This window comes from Phoenix dactylifera, chromosome 6 (genome assembly GCF_009389715.1).
Source record: "Phoenix dactylifera cultivar Barhee BC4 chromosome 6, palm_55x_up_171113_PBpolish2nd_filt_p, whole genome shotgun sequence".
Classification (NCBI taxonomy): domain Eukaryota; kingdom Viridiplantae; phylum Streptophyta; class Magnoliopsida; order Arecales; family Arecaceae; genus Phoenix; species Phoenix dactylifera.
In genome coordinates, this window is record NC_052397.1 from 8,257,559 (window position 1) to 8,269,251 (window position 11,693).

Below are 11,693 nucleotides of genomic sequence, written 5' to 3' on the forward strand. Positions count from 1 at the left end.
CAAAGTCTGAGACTCGAATCGACTCCGGAAGATTACGAGTCGACTCCAAGCGTATCAGAAGCACTGGCACAAGCTCGAGTCGACTCCGACTGAGAACAGACAGCCGGACAGAAAGATTCATCTCAGAACCTGTCAACGAGTCGACTCCTGAAGAATTCGAGTCGACTCCAATACTTGCCGAGTCGACTCCAGCGTAGTACGAGTCGACTTCAGGGAGTAACAGACAGAAATACAGAGAAGCTATTTTGGACTCTGAGAGCCGAGTCAACTCCCGAAGAACTCGAGTCGACTCCGATAGCTGGCAGGTTGACTCCTAAGGAAGCGAGAGTCGACTCCCAGAGAAAAGCAAGGCAAAAGTCAGAGAGCCAATTTCAGACACTGAGAGTCGAGTCGACTCCCGCAAAGTCCGAGTCGACTCCAAGGCAGCGCAACCCCAAAGACAGAAGACGGTATTTTCGTCTCTGAGAGGCGAGTCGACTCCAAGACAGTTCGAGTCGACTCCAAGGCAGCGCAAGCCCAAAATACAGAAGACTCTATTTTCATCTCTGAGAGCCGAGTCGACTTCGAGACAGTTCGAGTCGACTCCGAGACGGCACAAGTCAACAGACAGAAGATCGGGAGTTCGGGCTCTGAGTGCCGAGTCGACTCCCAGAATATCCGAGTCGACTCGAGTGAGCAAATTTGAAAGCAACATCTCTGGATTCCTTAGAACGAGTCGTCTCCAAAGGTGCCAGGTCAGCTCCAGACATTGGGAGTCGACTCCAGGTTCAGTCGAGTCGACTCCAAGTCAAGACAGCATTTTAATTCAAATCCAGAACAGTTGCCGAGCCATCTCCAGAAAAGCATGAGTCGACTCCTGCAACAGGCGAGTCGACTCCAGATCGCGCGAGTCGACTCCGATCCCAACGGAAACATTGTCAGGAGTTGCAGAATGTGCAGAACGGCTAGTAATCTGGGTCTAACGGCTATTTTCCTTGGGGAATGGCTTAAATAGCTACAGAGAACTGTAGCAAGGTAGGGAAGTGACATTCCATTCAAAGAAAACAAGTAATCTCCACCTACCAAAGGATTTCAAAGGGAATACACGTGAAAGAAGGAAGAGAGGCATTAAACTCCATCCAACCAACTCTTCCCAGCATTCAAGAAGTCTCCGTCAGTCATCAAATCTTCTAGACATTCACGTGGAGACTCCGAGTTCGAGAAGCCCTCCTCTACATCTTCATAAATCTGTTTGAGGGCTCCTAACTTCTCTCTTATTAATATCGCTGAATATCTGCTTGTTAAGAAGCTTCCTTTTTCTGTTTGTTTTCAAACCATTTGTTTCTTACTTGATTCAATCAGGAGATTGAATCAAGGGTTGTAAGGTTTGTTGGTGAGCCTAGGTTAAAACCAACGGTGTAAGGGTTTGATTGTGATCCCGAAAAAACAATTGGGTGGTTCTAGTCGGTGAGCCTGGGAAAACCGACCGAGTTCGTTGTGATCTCATAAAACAACAAGTTGGATTGTGAACTTGTAAAACAACCGGCTGTAATCCGAGGGGTTATAGTGAATTCCCAAGTGAGGCTTGGGGAGTGGACGTAGGAGCAAGAGTTAGCTCCAAACCACTATAAATTTGCTTGTGTTTGTGATTGCTTTATTGTCTCTTACTTTCCCTTCATCCACTGCATATAGCAACTAATTAAACCACTTGCAAAAAGTTTTAATTAGTTACTCACAAACCTTTTAATTGCAACAAATATTTTAAAAACCCAATTCACCCCCCCTCTTGGGTTGTCTATCTGGGCAACACAGATAATGATATACATTTGGGTTTAGACCTTCCGCCTGTGTTTCATATTTGTGCAACAGAAGATGAAGATTGATAAATGACGTCAAGGAGGTTAATAGCCAATAGAGTTTCTTAAGGGCGTGTGCTGGGAAATTGAGCTTTCTTAAGCCCATTTGTTGCTGTAGCTGTCTCCACTCAAGCGGCTAAAACTAACTTATCCTAGTTCAAATCAATAGGACTAAAAATTAATCAAGATTTGTGGACTAGGGACTAGAGCTATCAAACGTTTGTTTGGAAGCAACTCAAGCTCCACTAGTTCAATAAAGAAATGAGACGAATTAGAGTTAGATTTCACTTGGTTGAGCCTGGCCCATTTAATCGCAAAGTTAAAAAAAAGGTTAAACAAATTTTAGATTGGGTGAAATGGGCTTAATGCCTCATTCAAAAGAATCGAATTCTCCTTACAAACAATTTAAGTTAAAAAACATAAATCAACAAATATTGAACACAGTTGAAATATTGATTCATAGGCCACCTGCATAACATGCGCCAAGATCCAGTAGGTCTAACAATGCTGCTCATTTGGTTCATTTCACTATGGTTAAGTATGGTTAACCTAACCATCGGTATGCCCTTCGCATCATCTTGTGCCTAGGGGGGATACCGGTATCCTTTTATCACCTACAGGTATATGATATTAGATATATTCATCTGGCTGGTTGGGTCGGACTCAACCCAAGGTATAACTAAAATTAGTTAGGTCCAAGTCTGAAGGAGCTCGGTATTCACTTGAGCTTCAGGCTTCAAGCTAGGTCTTGAGTTTATTTGTTTATTTTAAGAAATATAGAATGTGGAACAAAAAAGAGAAGAAAGGAGGAGGAGAGAGGACCCGGCTCAGGCCGAGCTAACCAAAATTCGAGCTTGGCCCATCTAACAAATAGCCTCGTATTTTAGGCCCGACCCAGCCTGTCGAGCTTAAAATATAGATCCAAGACTGTTTGAAATGCTTCAGACTTGATTACTTGAATGGCTCATCCGGCAAGCGAGCAGGTCTATTTAATATATCTGCCTATTTTTATAAATATGCATTTGATGGATAATCACATTTGACTTCATCTCTAATGGCAGAGGGGATGTAATAAGCTGGTTGCTTTCTTTGGTCCTTCCCTTGTTGATGAAATATTTAATCTTCCAACGTCTCGTTTTGGAGGATATGCCTTCGATATTTTAGAGCCGTGGTGGTGCAATAACGTCTACTCTTATCCTCTGCAGCCTTTAACTTACCTGCATGATAAATGGCTTGGGTGGAAGATTCTTTGGAAGGTTCCGCGGCTCCTCGAGTTTCTATGTGGAAGCTACTTCGAGGACACCTCCGTACCAAGAAATATCTTCACCGACCGTGGTATCTTCCATGACTCTCTATGTTCTTTATGCAGCTTACATCCTTAAGGGTACTCTCATCTATTCTTTGAATCTCAGGATATCAAATCTACTCGAACTCTCAGGTCTTTGTCTCAATGCTGATGGTCTTTGGCTCTCAACATCACCATTCTTTTCCTGTTGGGGATGAAACTATGAGGAATAGGTTGAGCTCATTGCTAGAGATCTTGATGAGGTATACAAAGTCAAACTAGTATTAGTGGGACATGTATTAGGTATTAGATATACGATGAGTTAAACAATGCATTATCATATTTTGAGGTACGTATCAATAGAACATAAGATATATATAACGACCCAGGATCTCAAATAAAATGACTAGTTGGAAGGTATTTTTTGAGTTTCTTGATTCAATATAAGTACCTAAGATCTCTCCATATAAAATGGCTAGTTGGAACATATTTTTTGAGTTTCTTGATCCAATATAAGTACTAAAGATCTTTCCAACGAATAACTGATATGAAACTAAATGCACGCCCGCACGGATCGTCACATATTCTTCTCATTTAAGCTCTAACATCCTCATTAAGCTAAGCATTTAAATCTATTTAAATCTATATTTTTTCCTACATTAAAAAATTCTCTTTTTTTTTTTATTTTTGTACTTTTTTTTTCATAACATAAATATCAAAAAGAGAATTCTGGTGTGGAAAAGAATGGTTTCGATCCACATGCCGCTACAAGACCCCTGTAAACCACCCTTAGCCAAAAAACACAAAAGACAAACAAAAAGAAAATCCCAAAAAAGGGAGGCTGGAGGTGTACAGTACAATTTATCTTTTTAAGATCCATGAGATGGGATATATGGCATGCTGGAAAAATAAAAAAATCCCCAGACGATATACTTTGTTGATCACATCCTGGAGTTTATTGGACTAAACCCAATCTGGATGGATTCCAAGATCCAGCCCGCTGCAACGCTAGGGCGGGCTTCATCACTTTTTTTTTTTAAAAAAAAGCAAATGAAGCCCATCATATCTTTTAAAACCCAACCGTCGACAAAACCGCGTCCTGAGATGTTATAAAATCACTCCCTTTAACGAATAGAACGGCCGGGTGATTCCCCGCTTTTGCCTGTAGGAGTGTAAATATTTTAAAACGAAGAGTGGTTTTATAAAGGAATCGTATGTTCGAGATAGCAGTCGCCGACTTGATTGCTCCCTCTCTATTCTCTCGATTGGTCTCTAGGGGTAAACTCCCAACACTAACCTTTGGTCTGGTCTTCCTCCTCTTCCAATTCGAGTTCATCATTTCTGCGATCTTAGTTGGATTTCGGAGGTTTTTTCTGATTTGAGGTCCGCGAATTCCTCCTAGTATTTCTTTTGGGAACTTTTTCGTGTCTTCTGATCAATTTGGTTGTTTTATGCGATTCCCTTATCTCTTTAAAAAAATAAATTGAAAAATTTTCCATTCTTTCGCTTCTCTTCTATGTTTTTGATGGCTATATAGTGTTTATATTTTTGATTTTAAGTTAAATTTGCTTAAATCTGTTTCAATTTGTTCGATTTTCTCTTCTCCATCGTTCTTCTGATGGCAAATCTAGTTCGAATTAGGGTTTTTTGTGCACAAGAGAAGATTTTGTTTTTTATTTGAAAATAAGGCTCTTTTTTTTTTTTGGTTTTTTTTTTTTCAGTTGAAATTGATTGTTTGGGTGAGAAATTGAACTATTACTGTGGGTATTTCCTCTCCTCAGGTGGTGTCGGGGGATTGGGATCTTTTATCGCCCTCATGGCGGCGCTCAAGGAACTCCTCCCTGCGGCGAAATCCACCGGTGCTTCCTACTATGATCACTCGAAGGACCCATGGTTTAAGGAGCGGTACAGCTCCTCCTCGGACCCCTCCCGGTCCTCCGCCGTCAAGCCTAACCCGGTCCCGTCATATGGGAAGCGCTCGCGTTTCATCCCTCGGAAGCCGGAGGGCTTCGGCGATGGGGGTGCTTTCCCTGAGATCGATGTTGCCCAGTACCCACTCGGCATGGGCAGGAAGGACGATAAGCCCGGCTCTAAGATCCTTCCCCTTACTGTTGACTCCCAGGGGAATGTCGCATTTGAGGCGATCGTAAAGCAGAACGAGAATGCCCCTGAAGATTGTGTACTCCCAGCATAAGGACCTTGTCCCGAAGGTGGTGTCAGGAGAAGGGAAGCATGAGGAAGAGGTGGAGAAGGAGATCGAGGAGACTACTGAGAGGGCAAAGGCTGCTTTGTAAAAGTTTGTTAATGTTAGGTTGAGTGCAGCGCAGCCGAAGAATGTCCCCTCCCAGTCATTAGAATCGAAGTTTATCAAGTACAAACCCTCCCAACAGTGTGCAGCATTCAATTCTGGGGCAAAAGAAAGGATCATTCGGATGGTTGAGATGCCTGTCGAGCCTCTCGAGCCCCCCAAGTTCAAGCACAAGAGGGTCCCGAAGGCATCGGGTTCTCCTCCGGTGCCGGTCATGCACTCCCCACCTCGTCCTGTCACCAGCAAGACTGGAAGATTCCACCTTGCATCTCGAATTGGAAGAATCCAAAAGGTTACACGATCCCCTTGGACAAGCGTCTGGCTGCTGATGGAAGGGGTCTTCAGGAAGTGCAGATAAACGACAACTTTGCAAAGCTCTCTGAGGCTTTGTACGTGGCAGAGCAGAAGGCTAGAGAGGCTGTTGCGATGAGATCAAAGATTCAGAAGGAGTTAATGCTGAAGGAAAAGGAAAGGAAGGAGCAGGAGCTCCGTGCACTGGCTCAGAAGGCCCGGTCGGAGAGGACTGGCATCGCTCCTGCCCCTGCTGCCCATGTGCCTGCGGACAAGAATATGCTTGATGATGATATGAGAGCGGAGCCCCATGAGCAGCGGAAGGAGACGAGGGAGGAAAGGGAAGAGAGGCTGCAGCGCGATAAGGTTCGTGAGGAACGGAGGCGTGAGAGGGAGAGGGAGAGAAGGTTGGAAGCTCATGAAGCTGCAGTGGGAAAGAAGAGTAAAGATTACAAGGGACAGGGACCGTGATATTAGCGAGAAGGTTGCTCTTGGTATGGCTAACGTTGGAGCTGGACGCACTGGGGAGGTTATGTATGACCAGAGGCTGTTTAACCAGGACAAGGGAATGGAGTCTGGATTTGCTGCTGATGACCAGTACAATATTTATGATAAGGGCCTGTTTACAGCTCAGCCTACACTTTCAACGCTGTTCAAGCCTAAGAAGGATGCTGATGCAGATACGTATGGAGGGGCTGATGAGCAGCTGGAGAAGATTATGAAGACTGAGAGGTTCAAGCCTGACAAGGCTTTCACTGGTGCTTCTGAGAAGCCATCTGGTAGCAAGAGAGAGAGACCAGTAGAGTTTGAAAAGCCAGAAGAGAATGATCCCTTCGGGTTGGATCAGTTCTTGACAGAGGTGAAGAAGGGTATATAAAAAGGCAATGGAAAAGATTGGTGGTGGAGGAACTATGAAAGCAAGCGCAGGGTCTTCAATGAGAGATGACCACGAGGGAGGAGGATCTGGAAGGACTTGCATTGCATTTGAAAGAGGACGTTAAGAAGGCTATCAGGTTCAGATGTTTTCTGTTTACTTAACCTCTCAAGCACCTGATTCTTAAATAAAGTTTCAGGCTAAAGGTAAGCTTCGAGAGCTCAGATCTATGATTGTCTCCGGAACAGCATCGATACGGTTGATCAAGTCACTACGCGCCGATAGATGAAACACTTATAAATGTTTGAGCTGTTGTGGATCTTTAATGCCAAAGACGTGGGTCTTTAAAATGATCGGTGTATGCTTGTTCATGACTGAGAACTACATCAGTGTGTGGTAAACTTCTCTTTTGAAATAATTAGTAAATCTATGTTGTCTTGAGTAGATCCTTTAAGTTAAGGTAGATTAGTCTTTTTATTTCAGATAGTCTAGTGGATTTACAACATCATGAATGTTTGCATTATTGTAAATAAAAATATTTTTCTTATTGGTGGAATTGATCTTAATGTAGAATCATAGAGGTTATATCTTGGTGGAAATTTCTATAAATCTTTGAACTAGATTGTTAGATTTTTGTGGAAAAAAAATTATAAATTAAGGCTATGTGTTGATCATGGATTTTGTATCACCATAGGAGAAATGCTAGTGGAATTTCATGAGAGGCATCAATGAGTTTAATCTAGAAGAAAAGATTTGAGGTGGTTGAATATGCTAATGAGTAAGGCTCTGTTTGGAGGAGCTTTTGAAGGGCCAGAAAGCACTTTTTGGTCCTCCAAAAGTACTTTTAGATGAAAAACTGTGTTTGGTAAATTTTTTAAAAAGCTGTTTCAGCTTTTGCGGGAAGCTGAAAACAGCTTTTAGGAGGAAGCTCCAATTTAAAAAGCTGTTTCAGCTTTTTTGGAAAGCTATATTTTTGACCAAAATACCCTCATTTAAAAAAAAAATTTCCTCCCCCAAAACCGTCTCACCGCCTGTTCCTCTCCCCTCCTGTTCCTCTCCCAACCCACCTCCCAACCCACCCGCACCCCCCCCCGCCGCCCGCCTGTTCCTCTCCCAACCCACCTCCCAACCCACTCGCACCCCCCTCCCCCCCGCACCGCCGCCGCCGCCGCTGTTGTGCCTCCCTTTCCCCCGCCGCCGCCGCACCCCCTCCCTCTCCCACGCCGCCGCTGCAGTGCCTCCCTCTCCCCCGCCGCCGCATCCCCTCCTTCTCCCCCGCCGTTGCAGTGCCGCACCCCCTCCCTCTCCCTCGCCACCGCACCCCCTCCCTCTCCCCCGCCGCCGTAGTGCCGCACCCCCTCCGGCGCCGTCGGCCACCGAGACTGCCGCTGGCCACGGCCCGGCCCCCTCCCGCGGCCGCCGCGGCCTGGCCCCCTTCCGGTGCTGTCGGCCGCGTGGGAGGAGAAGAACGGAGAAGGGGGCAGAGGAAGGAAGGAGAAGAAGAGAAGAAAAAAAGAAAAGGAAAAAAAAGAAGAAAAGAAAATAAAATAAAAGAAAAGAAAAGAAAAGAAAAGAAAAGAATAAATAAATAAATAAATAAATAAATAAATAAATAAATATTTATATAAATGAATGAATGAATAAATAAATAAGATAATAAATAAATACATTTCAATGGATAAAATAATAAATAAATAAATGCATAAATAAAAATATATATACGAATGAACGTATAAATAAATAAATAAAAAGAAAAATAATGAGTGAGTGGCGAATAATCTGATCCTTATGATATTGATAAGTATAGTGAATTTGTCGCCATTGCAAATAGTTAAATAAAAAGATAATCTATTAAACAGATAAATGGTTATTTATTGTTGTATTATACTATAAATATATTATTATATTACATTATATCATAATACATTAATATGTAATGTTAAATAATTTAATATTATGTTATATTATGAGAAATTAATTTATACTAATAATATATTATTTTATACCTTTATTATTGTATTATACTATACATATTATATTATATTACCTTATATCATAATACATTAATATGTTATTTTAAATAATTTAATATTATGTTATATTATGATAAATTAATTAATACTAATAATTATAATATTTTATATCTTTATTATTGTATTATACTATAAATATAATATATATTACATTATATCATAATACATTAATATGCTATGTTAAATAATTTAATATTATGTTATATAATAGAAAATTAATTTACTCTAATAATTATATTACCATTATGCTATGCTATGCAATATTATATTACTATATTATAATAATAATATTTTATATTACAGTAATATTATACTATATCGTATATTATGTATTAATATATGTTATGTTTTATCATGCTCTATTGTATAATACTATGCAATATCCTTTATGGTAATTTTGTTATATAAAAGTACTTTCTCAGTTTGTTTACCAAACATATGTTAAAGTGCCACAGCACTTTAAAAATATAGTTACCAAACAACAAACAGCTTTTTATAACAGCTCTACTTCAGACAGCTCTACTTCCAATAGCTCTACTTCCAATAGCTCTACTGCCAATAGCTCCCTCAAACAGGGCCTTAATCTAGAATTTATCAATAGAGCATACCATTAATATTCTTAAAAGAGAGATCAATATCAAATTGTATAAAGAAATTGTCAAAAGAATCTAGAGTTGGCTTAGTTCAAATTGAATCTAGAATATGATTACTTGATCATACAACGGCACAAATATGGCAATTATCTCGAGGGTTAATCATGATCGAGTATATTTGGGAAGTAAGGATAAAATTTTGCTTAGATTTTATTAAAAAAATGATGATGATCTAGGGTTATTAAGAAACTTCAGTGAATATTGATCAGAGTTGTGCAACGAAAGTATGGTGGATTGAGTCATTTTAAACTTATCAAAAATATTAACTATGTTTTGTAATATGTTATGATAGAAGACTAGATTTTTCAATAAAAAAGGCTTTTGTTAATAAGAAAAGGTGAATACTATTGATTTTTAGGTTAATCATGATATGACTATGTTATCTTTTTGATAGATTTTTCTATTGTTGATATGCTACAAAAATTTTGAGCATTTCGCGACTAGGGTGAGTTGGTCATTGATTGAATATGATTTAAAATTTTTAAGAAACCAAATAAGTCTGAGTGGAGGTCCACGTGAGTGCAGCCAAATCTAGCTCTAAATTTATTTTACTTTGTCAAAAAGATGCAGTATGTCAATGGTTGAAACACATCCGTTATCCCTAACCCCCATTTTCTCCCTCACCCAAACCTCATTCCTTTCTTTTTCTTTTCTTATCTTCTTCATTTCCTTTTTCTTCCTCCCAATTGAGCATGAAGTTTGTTCCTTTCCTTTCCTTCCCTTCCTTTTCTTTTCCTTTTTTCTTCCTTTTCTCTCCTTCCTTCTTTTCTTCCCTGCAACTGAGCGAGCTTCCTCCTTTTTTCTTTTCTTCTCATTTTGTTCCTCCTTCTCTCCATCAATTAGGCAAGCAAAGCTGCTTCTCCTTCTCTTTCCTTTTTTTTGTCCTCCCCTATTCCTTTTCTTCTTTATCTTCTTTATCTTCTTCTTTTCTTCTTTAACGCAATAACGGGTTAATGTCACCATGCAATCCTTCTCTTCCTTTTCTTTTTTCTCTCCTCCCTTCGTACATTGTCTCTCCACTTGTGCCAATTGAACTCTGCTTGACCTTTCATTTTCTCTTCTTTACTTTCTTTGTTCTCTCTCTCTCTCTGTTGCCCAGATAGACAACCCAAGAGGGGGGGTGAATTGGGTTTTAAAATAATTTTGCAATTAAGACGTTTGTGGATGACTAATTAATACCTTTGCAAGATGATTAATTAGATGCTATGTGCTGTGAATGAAATGAAAGTAAGAGAGAGACACAAGCAATCACAAACACAATGATTTTATAGTGGTTCGGAGCTATCCCTTGCTCCTACGTCCACTCCCCAAGCCTCACTTGGGAATTCACTATAGCCCCTCGGATTACAGCCGGTTGTTTTACAAGCTCACAACCCAACTTGTTGTTTTACGAGGTCACAACGAACTCGGTCGGTTTTTCCAAGCTCACCGACTAGAACCACCCGATTATTTTTCCGGGATCACAATCGAACCCTTACACGTTGGTTTCAGCCTAGGCTCACCAACAAACCTATATACCCTTGATTCAATCCCCTGATTGAATCAAGTAAAGAACAGGTAGTCTAAAACAAACAGAAAAAGAAAGCTTCTTAAAAGCGTATTTAACAATTTAAGCAAGGAAGAGTAAGAAGCCCTCAAACTATTTTTGGAGATGAAGGTAGGGGCTTTTCAAACTCTTTGACTCCTCTTGAATTTGATGTAGACTTGCTGTCAGGAGGAGAGCCTTGAATATGAGGAAGAGAGTTGGAAAGTTGACTTCAATGCACTTCTTCCTTCTTTTTCGTGTAATCACTCTAGAGAGCTCTTGATTGGTGGGGATCTCTTTTGCTTTGAATGGAGTCTCTGTTTTCTACCTTGCTACAGTCCTCTATGGCTATTTAAGCCATTCCCTACGGAAACTAGCCGTTAGACACACTTTTCTAGCCGTTCTGCACATTCTGCACATCCTGACAATGTGTCCGTTGGGATCGGAGTCGACTCGCGCGATCTGGAGCCGACTCGACTGTAGCAGGAGTCGACTCATGCTTTTCTGGGGTCGGCTCGGCAACTGTTCCAGATTTGAATTAAAGTGGTTTTCTCGACTGGGAGTCGACTCGACTTAACCCGGAGTCGACTCCCCAAAGTCTGGAGTTGACTTGGCATTTTTGGAGTTGGCTCATTCTACGGAATCCAAGGATGCATTCTTCAACTTGGCTCACTCGAGTCGACTCGTGAATTCTGGGAGTCGACTCGGTACTCAGAGCCCGAACTCCCGATCTTCTGTCTTTTGGCTTGTCCAGTCTTGGAGTCGACTCGAACTGTTCCGGAGTCGACTCGGCTCTCAGTATCCGAAAAACAGTCTTCTGTCTTTTTGGAGTCGCGCTGCCTTGGAGTCGACTCGAACTGTCTTGGAGTCGACTCGAGTCTCAGAGACA

At 41.1% G+C, this 11,693-nt stretch overlaps 1 pseudogene; it reads left to right on the forward strand.

Moving 5' to 3' along the window:
- Positions 1 to 4,385: 4,385 nt before the first annotated feature.
- On the forward strand, positions 4,386 to 7,182 carry LOC103716177 (annotated as a pseudogene).
- Positions 7,183 to 11,693: the final 4,511 nt, after the last annotated feature.